At 51.1% G+C, this 12,753-nt stretch overlaps 2 long non-coding RNA genes across 2 annotated transcripts; one reads left to right on the top strand and one right to left on the bottom strand.

Annotated features, from left to right (window-relative positions):
- The first annotated feature begins 806 nt into the window (after positions 1 to 806).
- LOC109324166 lies at positions 807 to 2,160 on the top strand. The gene is made up of 2 exons (XR_002104867.1): positions 807 to 1,111; positions 1,958 to 2,160. It is a non-coding gene; the product is annotated as an uncharacterized LOC109324166 (long non-coding RNA).
- Positions 1,929 to 8,764, bottom strand: LOC109324161. Its single transcript, XR_002104865.1, has 2 exons — positions 8,624 to 8,764; positions 1,929 to 2,141 (listed from the first exon to the last, which is right to left on the bottom strand). It is a non-coding gene; the product is annotated as an uncharacterized LOC109324161 (long non-coding RNA).
- Positions 8,765 to 12,753: the final 3,989 nt, after the last annotated feature.

A 12,753-nucleotide genomic window follows, 5' to 3' on the forward strand; every position in this document is an offset into this window, starting at 1 on the left:
TGCACTGGGCAGCGTGTATCTGTGGAAAGGTGTTGTGTGCAATGGTGTTGTGTGTCTGGGGGGGGGTGCCTGTTGGTGTGTGCCTCTGTAACGGTGTATTGTGTGTCTGGGGGTGCATGCAAGACACCTGTCAGTTTTTGTCTGCATGGTAGTGTTGTGCAGAAGCTGTTGTGTGTCTGGGTTGCTGTGTGGTGCACTGGGCAGTGTGCATCTATGTAAGGGTGTTGTGTCTGGGTGGGTGGGTGGTACACCACCCACTGTGTGAGGATGTTTGATATGTGGATGGGTGTTGTGTGTCTGTGCATGCACTATACCCATTGATATGTGAGTAGGCAGTTGTGTGTGTGCCCCTGGGGTGGCTGCATGTGCTATGAGCCTCTGTTAATAGATGTGTCATGTGCGTGACTGCAGACAGAGGATGTGTATGTCTAGGGAGGTGGGACATGCACGAAGAAGAGGGGTTGTGCAGACGTTGTGTGCCCAAGAACACGTAGATGATCTGGGGCAGGCGGGGGGAGGTGTTGTGGGTGGAAGTGCTGTATATTTGAGCCTGTGCGTGTTGTGCGTTAGTCGAGGGCATTGTCCAGGCAATCAGGTCTTTTGAGGGTACATTGTGAACACAACTGTTGCGTGCGTGATTTTGGGGCATGGGTATTAGGCGTGTAAGTGGGACGTATGGGGGCTATCTTGTGTGCTCGTGTGGGTGTGTTGTGAATGGGTATGACACATGTGTGAGTGGGGGGTGGGAGTGGTGTGTGTCCGGATAGACACGGTGCTTTGCACCCACTGGTGCCATGTGTCCATGGGATACTGGGGAGTGCATGAGAGCGCAGCAGGGGAAGCCAGGTGTTCCCACCAGTGCGTTGCTCTGCCCTGTTAATACCTATGAGCCTGGCTGGACATGGGGCATCAACACAGACCTTCAAGGCAGCTTCCACGAGTAAAATCCTCACCATCGAGGATGCAAAGCTGCACCCATCAGGCCAAGGCCAGATGCCACAACCCCCAGTGAGCAGCGAAGGAAAGAGTTGCAGTCACCAGGTCCCCAAGGAAGAGGATCATTCAGGTCCTTTGCCAACAGATCTTGGTCCCAGGGTGAAAATATTGCAAGGTCAATGTCCTGGGAGCAGGGCTGTGTGTCTGTGGTTTCCAAAGCTACAGGTTAGGGTGTGATCCTGTCCCAGAAGCTGAGTCCAGAGCAGGTCTGGATTGCACGCTAATATAACACCCCTTGAAAGTGCCAGGTGAAGACACTGAGGGTCCTCCGCCCCGTGTGTCGCAGGTTATCTGGATCTGGTCTCCCGGGACTCCTATGGGCAGCATTTTCCACCTATGCAGACACCCAGCTGATCACAACCCAAGCCGTCTCCATCAACTCTGGCTGTGGGCCCAGTGGGAGACTTTCAGGGAATTTTATTTTTAAACTCCCCCAAACTTTGCCCCGTGAATGCCAGGCCCCTCCCGCCTCCGCTGGGTACCTCTGGGCAATGCCGTCACTGCATTTCTTTCCAGAGGGCGGCTTTCCATTTCGGAGCTCACAGATGGCAACGTTAATTATCCTCCCCGGCGCGCCGGAGCTCCCAAAATAAACTGAGGGGCCAGCACTGAGAGAGCGGTGCAGCCCAAGGTTGGAAGGAGGCATCGCTCCTCACACCATCACATGCATCACCCCATGCGACCAGTGCTGGCCTGCAACGTGAGCAACACACAACAGCCCCACTCTCGCACCCAGGATCCACCAGGTTCAGAGGTACTTGCCACTCCTGGTCAGCAACGAACTGATCTTTACGCCTTGAATTCCCTCTTGAGCATCCGGAGGAGGGGAGATAACAATCTTGTTAGGGAATCTTGCCATATTATTTTTAATTTTTTTTTTTACTGACATATAAATTTATATTTAACAGATTTTACTGACAGGCAATTTTCACTTTTTTTTTTTTCTCAATTTCACTGACAGTCAGTAAATTCGCTGGCAGATGGCATGGAGTCACTGTGCCCAAATGAGGAACAAGGAGAAACCAGCCAGGATTGACCACTGCTAGGATCCAGGCAGAAGGCCGCTGACTCCAAAACGTCAGCTTCATCGATCCGCTGTGCTGTGTTCCCATGGCCGACGGGTTTTTGGATCGTCTCCAAAGTGTCTAAAATTAGAAATATCCCCAACACCCTCCGGGCCTCTCTTTCTTTCATGCCCGTAGGAGAAATGTTCCATCAGTGTTGTTGATTTACGTGTGCATGAGCGAGTGGGTGTTGTGTGTGTGTGTGTGCTGATGTAGCCGCGATGGTCCAGGAAATATGTGAGTGGCAAGGATTTTGGGGGAGATATCTTTTCTTGGACCAATTGCATGGGTACGTGTGTGTGTATGTGTGTGTGTGAGAGTGTATGTGTTAAGAGGGTGAATAGGAATCGTGTGGGCATTGCAAGTGTGTTTTGGGAGAAGGAGTGCCGTGGGCATGCCTGGGTGTGGCTCTGTTGTGCATACATGTGTGTTATGTGTGCAACGTCTTTGTGTACACCCATGGCTCATGCATTAGTGGAAGGCTTTTGGGGAGTGCTTTGTGCAGGGGAGAGGGAGCTTGCACCTGAGCAGGAGAGGCAGGGGGTGTCACTGGCACTGATGCGGGTGATGGTGTTCATGTGTGGGGGTGTTGTTGGTGGGTGGGAGTGTGGGTGATGGGATACAGCAGGTGGGTAGCGGGATACGGCATGCAAGTGGGGGGGGGCAGGGGTTGTGGTGCTAAGGATCTGATGTGTTGGGTGTATCAGTGTCTGTGCATGGTACAAATTGTGCGTGTGTGTGTGTGAGGCCAGAGCTGAGGTGCGCCGTGCAGAAAACCCCCCAAGGACCAGCCAAGTTGCCAGGTGGGTCTTCCAACACATGTTCATCCCAGGGTCACCAAGGCCCCCCACAGCAAGAGAGGGCCCTGTCCCTGCCCCTGGAGCTCCAGCCTAGGTGGAGAAGCTCCAGGTTGGCTCCTGGCTATTTAGGAGTCTGAAGCCCTGGCTTGAATCTCTGTGTCGGGACCAAATCTGTGCCTGGATCCACTGAGCTGAAGGGCAGGAGGGACCATGGGAGAAGCCAGATGGCCTGCCTGGCGCAGACCCAACCGTCCCACCCCGTGCTCCCAGCACTGAGCCGATAACTTGGGTCCCATGAAACGCCTTGATGCTTGCATCAGCAGAAGGTGCATGCAAACACACATGCACATACACACACACACCCATGCACACCCCCATCCAGGGTGGGGACCAGGTCAGGCTCTCCGTAGGCTGACTCCATCACACATACACATGAACGCCAGCCCCAGCCAGGACAGGGACCCCATGTCCCCACCCCAGGCTTGGCCTAGGCTAACTACATCCCCCACAATGCACCATGGCACCAGCTAGAGCATCATGGGAGTCTCTGCCATGGTGCATGATGGGAGATGGAGTGTGGCTAGGGAGGAGACTGGGTGGAGGGTGGCAGGAAAAAACTGAAAGCTGCCATGCCCTCAGCAGTATTTCCACCTAAACCTGTTGGGTTTTGGCTGAGGGGAAAAAAACCAGGATGTTCCCAGGGAAATTAACACTTTCCGGACTCAGAACGCCGCATTTCCTGGGGAAGAGCAGAAATCCCCTGCAGAAAAAGGGTGCTTGTACCCGAAAGTTTGCAAAGAAAATTTTTTTCCTACTATTTAGTTTGTTTAATAAAAGATATCCCATTTACCCAAAGAACATGGTCTGCTCCCTGCAGTGTTTTTATTTATTAAAAGAGTCAATTTTTCACCTTCTGTGTTGCAGAGAAAAGCCTGAAAGCATGGCCCCAAACGGCTGCGGCCCCAGCAGACAAATCACAACACCCCAGAGTTTTCGCTCAAGAAAACAATCTCATTACATTTAACTCTGATCTCTTGATTTGGAGGCGGGGGAATAAAGATCCACTCTGCTGCAGAAGGGTGCAGAGGCCCCATCATGGATGGACCAGCCTTTGCTTTGGGTTTGATCCAGAAGGGGCCAGACACCCCCAGGGTGTCAGGTGCCTAAATCCCTTTGATATGGGGGGGTGCATTCTGGGGATCCCAGCCTAGGAGCTTTCCTGCTGATGGCACCAGAGCCCTCTGTACCCAGTGCAGGGGACAACTCAGCTCTGTGGCTCCTTTCCAGGGACTGCTGCACCTGAGCTCGTTATGCAAATTCAGCCAGGGGGTGAGATCACCTCCCTCCCCTGTAGCCCTTCCAGGAGGCCAGCTGTAGGGGCAAAAGTGTTGGGTGCTTTCTGGTTGTTGTGAGCCCATGGCTTTGCTATGGGAGGGTTAATCTTGTGCCAACAGAGTCCTGCTTTGGTGTTTTCTGAGTTGCACCGAGCAATGTAGACACTCATCTGTGTGTATGCAGCAGGAAGCCAAGCTGAAGGGGCCACATGAGACACCGAGAGCCACAGAAGGAGCAGGAGGCTTCAACATCTTACCTGGCAGGAATGGGGCAGAAAGCCTGGGGACGAGGGAAGGAGATGGCCCATGGAGCATGTTCTGCTTCCACTGCTGCCTGTTGGAGATGCTTGTTGGCTTGTTACTGCCCGAGGCATTGCTTGTTGCAGGGTAACATCAGATCCTTAGCTCTGGGAAATGCCTAGCTGCACACAAAGACTTGTTATTGTAGGGTCTCTTGGGGCTCCACACATGGGATCATTGCCCAAGGGCTGCTGCCAAACCCAAGGGGCCCCGAATCCAGATGTGACCCCAGCTGTTCCCCCTCCAACCTGGTATGGTGTCCCATTCAGGGTCCCTGTATTTGAGACTGTGACTCTGGCCTCATCCCTTCCATGCCTCAGTTTCCCCTTTCACTCTTGGCCCCTCTTATCCATGGCATTGATTAATCTACCAGGATCTGGTTCTGTGTGCTTGACCATGACTCTAGCCACATCCCTTCTGTACTTCAGTTTCCCCTCCCAGTCTCGGCCCCTCTTATCCATTTCATTGATTAATCTACCAGGGTGTGGTTCCCAGAGCACTGTGACACATCCTGTCCTGGAAAGTAGAGATGGGTTCAGAGAAGGGCTGTGGGGTTGGAGTATAAAATATGTCTTGGCAAAGGACTCCAGACTAGCTCACCCAGGAAAAGGCTGGGGCACGGGCCGTTAGATCAGAGGCTGCCACAGCAATTATGGTGTCCAGGCTTGTCTGTCTGCGGGTCTATGGATGCAGAAGGTTTTTGGGTGCAGAGATGAAGCTGTGACACCTGCTAATGAGAGATGAGGCTAGACAATCACCTGGATGGCAAGAAGTAAATCGTTAACACTCAGGGCAGCTGACCAGTGAGGATAACAATAGATTTTTCTCCTTCTCTGGCCATTTTTTAAAATTAAAATTGAGTGTGTCCCGTGTTTCCCGCCCCCACTCCCAGATGCTCAGCTCCAGCTGTTGGAAGCAGGAGTCTGAATATTAAGCAGCCCGTGACCAGAGATGCTGCTTAGGGTCTGATTTGATCTTGGTCTTTGCAAATTTTTTGGGAGGGGAAAGATATCCCACGTGCTTCCGGCATCGCTGATCTTCCTGCCTTAGAGTTGGGAAACTTTGTATGCATCAGTCCTGCCCGTCTGCTGTCTTCCAGGAATAAATGAGTGGTGAAATGACTACGTTAAAACCTGCGGCAACATTATGGGAAGTAAATGTCCATTCCGCACTACAATTCATTTAGAAAACCAGACGTGCTAATGGCTGTAAAGCAGCCTCAAATTGCTGTTGGAAACATTATGAAGTCTGTATTTATTGGGTACAGGGTTGATTTAAAACCTGCTGAGTTTCTGTGCTAATGACTGGAGTGAAACCTTCAGTAGCTTGGGAGGATTCAAGGACTTTCATGGAGTCGTATGGCATTGTTAATAATTATTATTAATTATAATTATTATTTCCTGCAACAAACAGAAGAGACTGGGGACAAAAGGACGTGAGATGATTAGTGTACTTTGAGGGGGGAATCAATCCATTTCTGAATTGTCTGTCGAACATCTCAAGAGCTGGGCTGATTTTGGAGGGGATGACAGTTTTTCTGCCTCACTCCTGGATTCAATAAGTTTGGAGGGTTTTTTTTCATTGTGAGCATCTTCCCAGCAACACTGAGGGTCCTGATTCTTATGAGCAGCTGATCCTGGAGGAAAGGTGCTGGATTAACAGTGCAGCCAGTCCCAAACTTTCCAAAATGGTGCATTGGGCTTGCAAAAATCCTGAGATTTTTTTTTTTAAAGCAAATCATGAGATCTTTTGTCTCTTGCTGCATTGGTTATTATTGGACCTGGAAGCCTACGCTGTTGAGTGACCAGGAGTCGGGACACCTGAGGTCCATTTCCAGATTTACACTGTTAATGGTTTCCATGCCTCGGTTTCTCCATCAGTATAGTGTGGGTGATAGCACTGGTATTATTTGCAGGATGGTGGTGAAGCGTTTGGATCTTGGGAAAGACGTCTTCCCTGTTAGAGCAGGGAGGCAAGGAATAGATACCCAGAGATGTTGTGGACTCTCCATCACCCACTACTGGAGGGGTTCAAGAGGTTGAACAGCCACCAGCTCGGACAATATAGGTGTAGCAAAGCCTATGTTCTACTATGGGGATAGTCCAGACTTGGCTGGTTGCCTGTGGCAAGCTCGGGTGTGATGTGTCAGGGTTGACGGCAGCTTTACGAAGAGTTTTAGATGATGGATTGTAGAGGATGGTTTGGACAGGGCTGGTCCTGCCTCGGGCAGAGGGCTGCACTAGCTGTGACCTCTAGAGAGCCCATCCAGCCCCCTTCTGTGATATAAATACAACATGCAAAGACACGGACTTGGGCAATGCTGAGAACATACAATCAAAGCACCTCGTTGGTGCTCGGTACAGGACCCAGGGGGGATTTGTACATCCTCCGCATCCAGCTTGAACCCTGGTGTGTTCCCCGTTTCATATCCAGGACCAGCTGACTCCAGATCCTGAAGCAGAGCTGCCCTTCTTCCCCTTCCCAGTTCCCCAGCTGAGTGCTGGGGATGAATAATGCCGCCTTCCTGCGGGCGTTTTATCACCTGAGCAATTGCAAGGCATCAAATGGAGGCTTTTTAAGCTCCCTGAAATTGCACGTGTTTATTTGATGGGTATTTTTTCCCTTCTCTCTCTCTCTATCCTTCTCTTCCTTTCTGATGTCCTGAAGACGTGCTAATTATGAGCGCGGGTTACTCTATTATCGCTTGGCGCCGAGAGCCAGCTCCATAAAAGCCTGACAGGGACCATTAGGACGAAGGGAAGCAAAGTTTTTTGCGTGAGCTGACAAGCCACGGGGAGAGGTTGGTTGCTTTTAGATGCAAATTGAGGAGACACTGGGGAGCTGACAATTCAACCAGCCCCAGGTGGATAGCAGAAGATGGCAATTTTATACTTTCTCTGGACATATTATCAACTATTAAGAAGAAAAAAAACAAACCCCGAATGCATTTGGATGTGCGCTAAAGGAATAATAATAATAAAAAGCCCCTTCTACTTTACTAATAGGCACTTGAATATTTAAAAGTGGCTTTTTTATCTCTTAATTCCCCCGCCCCCACACTTGGCTCTCTGTTTTGTTTGCAAGGCAAAACTCTCCGTTCCACCGACTTTGATGGAACTGACTTTGATGGAAATGTGATCGCTTTGCCTGACACATGAGCTAAAGGAACTTCTTGTGTCTAAAGATGGGGGTTCATCTTTTTGTTATAAAGACTCATTAGCCACTTTTGGCCCTTGCTGGAGGTCTCTCTACCCGAGCTCAGATCAACACAGCTAACAAGAGGACCTCTCAAGGTCCCTTCCCCACTTGTCTATGATAACTCCTGGGTAGGCTACAGTAGGCCTTAAGCTGCTTAGCAGTGATATGGGATAGCATTTGCTGAACCGAAGTTAGAGTAAGAGAAGAAGAGGCAAAGGAAGTGATTAGGCCAGAGGATGTTGCAAGAGGTGAGCCATTTTAGATAGCATGAGGAAGATGGATCGAAAAGAACTAGGGTCAAGGCTAGAAGGTTGCCTTGAGTGCATTTAGTGGTCTGATGCCAGACAAGGCTAATGTTAGATAAGATATCGCTTACATAAGGCATAAGAAGAAGCAGATGAATTTTGGTTAGAGTAGCACCTATTAGGAAAGTTATTATAATATATCATATAAAATACTATAGCTAGATATAGTGTGTGTGCATAGCTAGATATAGCGTGTTTGTAGATGGGTAAGATATAGTGTGGGTGGATAGATATAGTGTGTATAGATGTGTAGATAGATACTGTGCGTAGATAGATAGATATAGCGTGAGGATGGATGGATAGGCAGACAGATATGGTATGTGCATGTGGATGGATAGATGGATGAATGGATGGATTAATAGATACAGTGCGAGGATGGATGGATGGACCGACAGATATAGAAAGTGTGTGGATGGATGGATAGATATATAGATAGATAGCTATTGTGTGAGGATGGGTAGATATATAGACAGATATAGTGTGTGTGTGTTTTGATGTATGGATAGTAATAATGCGTGTGTGCATGGATGGATGGGTGGATAGATATAGTGTGAGGATGGATGGATAGTCAGATATAGTGTGTGTGCATGTATAGGTAGAAATAGTGCGTGTGATATAGATTTTACCTTATTTAGGAAGCTTTCTGATACTTTAGCCAAGCCACAGAGTATAAAATCAGGGTTCATCTTGGAAACTTCTCTCTCAAACTTCCAACTACAGGTCTTGCCGAACAGCCCATCTGTAGATGAACTAAGACACAAGTCTCATGTGAAATCTAAGAGACAAGTCCTTTACCCTACCAGGCTGGGCCACCTGTTAGAGCCTTTTTTTTTTTTTTTAAAGCCAACGAATCTTAATCTGTTTGGCTATCAGAAATGTTATGCATTTAGGTAAATGTGCACTTTATAAATGTTTAACCCAGTGACCCTCTCAAGGGTGCCATGAGATCCTCTCAAGGATGCCCCACAAGGTTAGCACGGTCAGTCAGGCGTGCAAATGTGATTCACAAAATACACTTGGAGATTTCAAAGAGGAGTCCATAGGGTTCAAAGTATTCAGACCTGTTGTGGCCTTTCTGAGTTTTTTTGCAACAGAAGACATGTTGTATTTTTCCATAGTCAAAAATCAAGGGAAAACTACCAGCTGGCATTTTCTGAGGGGTGCCTTGAGTCTAAAAAAGACTGAGAACCACTGGTTTCATCAAGTGCTCAACGTGCCTTACTCGTTCTGCTCAGTTAATAGCCAATTTAATAGTGAAATAAAGAAACAATATAAAATCCATCAACCTTTCTGGTTGTGAGTACTTAGTTTTGGTGGGACGGGCTCTTCCTTGTTTCTTGGACTAGATCCGAGCGCTGGCAGCAGGAAGGAGAGGGACAACTAATTTTACGGGACAGGTCCCTTGAGGGACTAGGTGCAAACTTCCCAGCACTGAGACTCTCTGGGTGTGATGCTCATTGATACCAGGATCCTTCTGCATGGCCAAGAAACATCAAGGCAACTTCCAACAAGCGTCAAGAAGTTCTAACTTCCCTGCGTAGTGAGCCCTTTTCTCATTTATTTCTCTCCCACTTTCTTACAGATGATGATTGTGTTCAGGGATCAGATCTCTCTCTCCGCAGGCGATAACTTTTCGAGTGGCCTTTCCAGCTTGTCCTTGAATTCATTCCAGCCTGACTCTCTCTCTCTCTCTTCCTGTTGATCTGAGGAACGTACATAATTCAAGCCCTTGAATGTTTGTTTAAAATTATTCCCCCCTCCCTTGGCCATTATTTATAGAAGGGTCAAATGAAGCTGGGCCCATGTCCTTTGGTTTGAAAAGGCCATTTTTGACTTTTCTCTAATGGGCTTTTAAAAACCTGTAATAAAATATCGTCAGCTCCTGAACGTCTCCCTCCTCTTTCTCTCATACTCGCACACTCACACCTCTGTCTTGGGTTTCAAGGAAAACTGTGTCTTTGCTCCTGCTGCTCCACTGGGAAAGAGATGAAGAAGGAAGGGATGGAGCAGGTTTCTATCTCACCTGTTATAGAGTCATAGAAATTCAGGCTGGAGGGGACCTCCGATGGTCACATTAGTCCAACCCCCTGCTCAAAGCAGGACCAGCCCCAACCACATCATCCTGCCAAGGCTTTGTTTAGCCAGGTCTTAAATACCTCCCAGGATGGAGACTCCCACCTCTCCGGGGGCTTGTTGCAGTGCTTCACCACCCTTCTAGTGGTGACCCTCCTAACCTCAACTTTGCTTGCTGCAGCTTGAGCCCATTGCTCCATGTTCTGTCATCTGCCCCCACTGAAAACAATCCAGCGCCATCCTCTTTGGAGCCCCCCCTGCAGGGAGTTGAAGGCTGCTATTAAATCCCTACCTCAGTCTTCACTTCTCCAGACTAAATTAGCCCAGTCCTCCCAGCCTCTCCTCACAAGTCATGTCCCCTAGCTCCCAAACCATTTTTGTTGCCCTCCACTGGTCTCTCTCCAACTTGCCCACATCCTCTCTGTAGTGGGGGGCCCAAAACTGGACACAGGACTCCAGCCGTGGCATGGCCCAGTGCTGAATAGAGGGGAAGAATTGCTGCCCTCAGTCTACCAGTACAGCCCATTTCGTCATTAGCCTTCTTGGCAGCAAGGGCACCCTGTTGTTCTACCAGACTGGATTGCCGGAGGGTTCAGTCAAGCCCCTTTTCTGTCCCTGGCACAAGGCAGTGCCCGCTGCTTCCCACAAAACGGGCAATGAACAGCCTGCCTGCAAAGGCCATTGCTTCCTGACCTCTTCTGGGAGGTGCTGCCCTGAAGCATGAGGGCTAGTGGCCTTTCCACCCCTCCTGAGGTCCTAGCAAATCCCTGCACGTTCTCAGATGCTGGTGGGGAGAGAGATGAAGGTGGCAGGGCCATGCCAGCCAGCCCAGGCTGCCCCCAGGTTTACCCCCAGGGGTAAGATCTATTGCCCTTTTGGCCAGGACTGGGAAGCTGGGAGCTGTGCTGTGACCCTGCATTTGCTTAGCAGCGTGCGAAGGGCGAGGAAGGCACTGGGCACAGTTGGGCCTGGTACACCTGGGTTCTTGCCCCTGATCTTCCGGTGACCTGGGGCAAAAACCCTTTCGTGCCTCAGTTATCCCCTTCAACCTTTTGGCCAGGCCAGGGGTGGCTGAGGAGGGCTTGCTGATACAGGGAGACCGACTAGCCCTACCTTTATGGGATGCAGTTTCCACAGGCAGAGATGACTTGAGGCAGAAATCCCGGCATGTGGGGGCCCCAGTGGCGATTGGGATGGTTGAAAGCTAATGGATGGAGGCAGGACAGGGCTGAGGTCTGGAGAAGGGCAGGGGCTCAGTTGAGGTCTGGCAGGAGGAAAAACCCAGGCATCCTGGGTCCCATCCTACAGGATCAGCCTGGCCATCGCTGGGGGGTCTCCGAGCTCCGGACGGGGACACATGATGCTGTGGGGATGAGGGGCAGGAGGGGATCCCAGGGCTGTGGGCTTTGGAGTGGGTCTTGCCTCACCAGCATCGGATGGCTGGAGGACTGGGGTCAAAGCCTGAGAGTGCCGATCGGTGCTAGCAGCTGGGCGAGGGCAGGGGCTCAGCTAGATGGACCCCAGCACCCTCCCACCTGGCTTCTCCATGATGCTGTGCACTGGCACCCAGCGCCAGTGCCCCTGGGGCCCTGGGCAGGATGGCTAGTGAGCAGCCAGATGGAGGGGGCAGGGCCATGCAGCCATGTCTGTCTGCCCTGGGCTCTATTCTGAGCTCTGCTGCGGTAAAATCCATTGCCCCTCCAGCTGGGACTGGGAGCAGGGCTGTGCTTAGTAGCAAAGGAGGCACTGAACTGAGCCTCGGGACACCTGGGTTCTAGCCACTGGTCTGCCGGCATCCTCAAGCAAACCACTGCGTGCCTCAGTTTCCCCTCCAGCCTTGGTGTCTATCAAGCCTGTCTCTTTCAGGATACAGCCGGTCTTTTTTGTGTCTCCACAAATCCGGCCCCTGATGCCTGCTGCTGCCCCCTGGCTGCTATGGCCACTTTGATCTCCCCATATCATTATCACGGTCACTGTGACGTGGCTAAAAGGGATGTGGAATTAAAGGGTGGGACTGGTTGCCACCAGATGTGGTGGAAGCTGAGCGTGTAGCCATATTCACAAAGGGGCTGGACCTATTCTTGCAGGAAAGGGGCATTAGGAGCTAGCACAGGAGCAAGGGGCATGGCCTGTGAATCCGAACTCCCCGGGGCAAACCCTGCTCAGACCAGGTCACCCTCCCTTCCAGCCTCCACTCTCTGCTGCCTTGTGACACTGGAGCCCAGGCAAGATAGACCTAGGGTCTGACCCAGTCCGTGGCAGCTCTTCCATCACTCACATGTGTTACCTGTAGTACACGGCACTGCCGGTATGGGACAGCCGTGGCACAGCCGTGGTGTTTTTGCCCCTGCTGTGGACATGCAGGGCCAATGGATCTGGATGTGCAGCAGGAACAACCCCTAAGTCCCCTAGATGCTGGATCCCGGGAGCTGGGGCCGGGCTCAGCGGAGCATGACGCCCCCCCATATCGCTGCACCCAGAGCCCAAGCCCACCCGCCACAACACGGAGGCACATAAGAGGCTTCACTGCCAACTGCGTCCCCCCCCCCCCCCCCGGTCCCATCCAGACGCCCCCCACCAGTCGTCGCCGGGCCCGTTCTCCGGCCCATCTGTCCGCTCCCGGCGCAGACGGCCCGGCGTGCCGAGCCCCGGGGCGTTCCAGCGCGAAGAAGGAAACCTGGAC

Source organism: Crocodylus porosus, unplaced genomic scaffold, assembly GCF_001723895.1.
Source record: "Crocodylus porosus isolate Cpor-Errol unplaced genomic scaffold, CroPor_comp1, whole genome shotgun sequence".
Taxonomy (NCBI): domain Eukaryota; kingdom Metazoa; phylum Chordata; order Crocodylia; family Crocodylidae; genus Crocodylus; species Crocodylus porosus.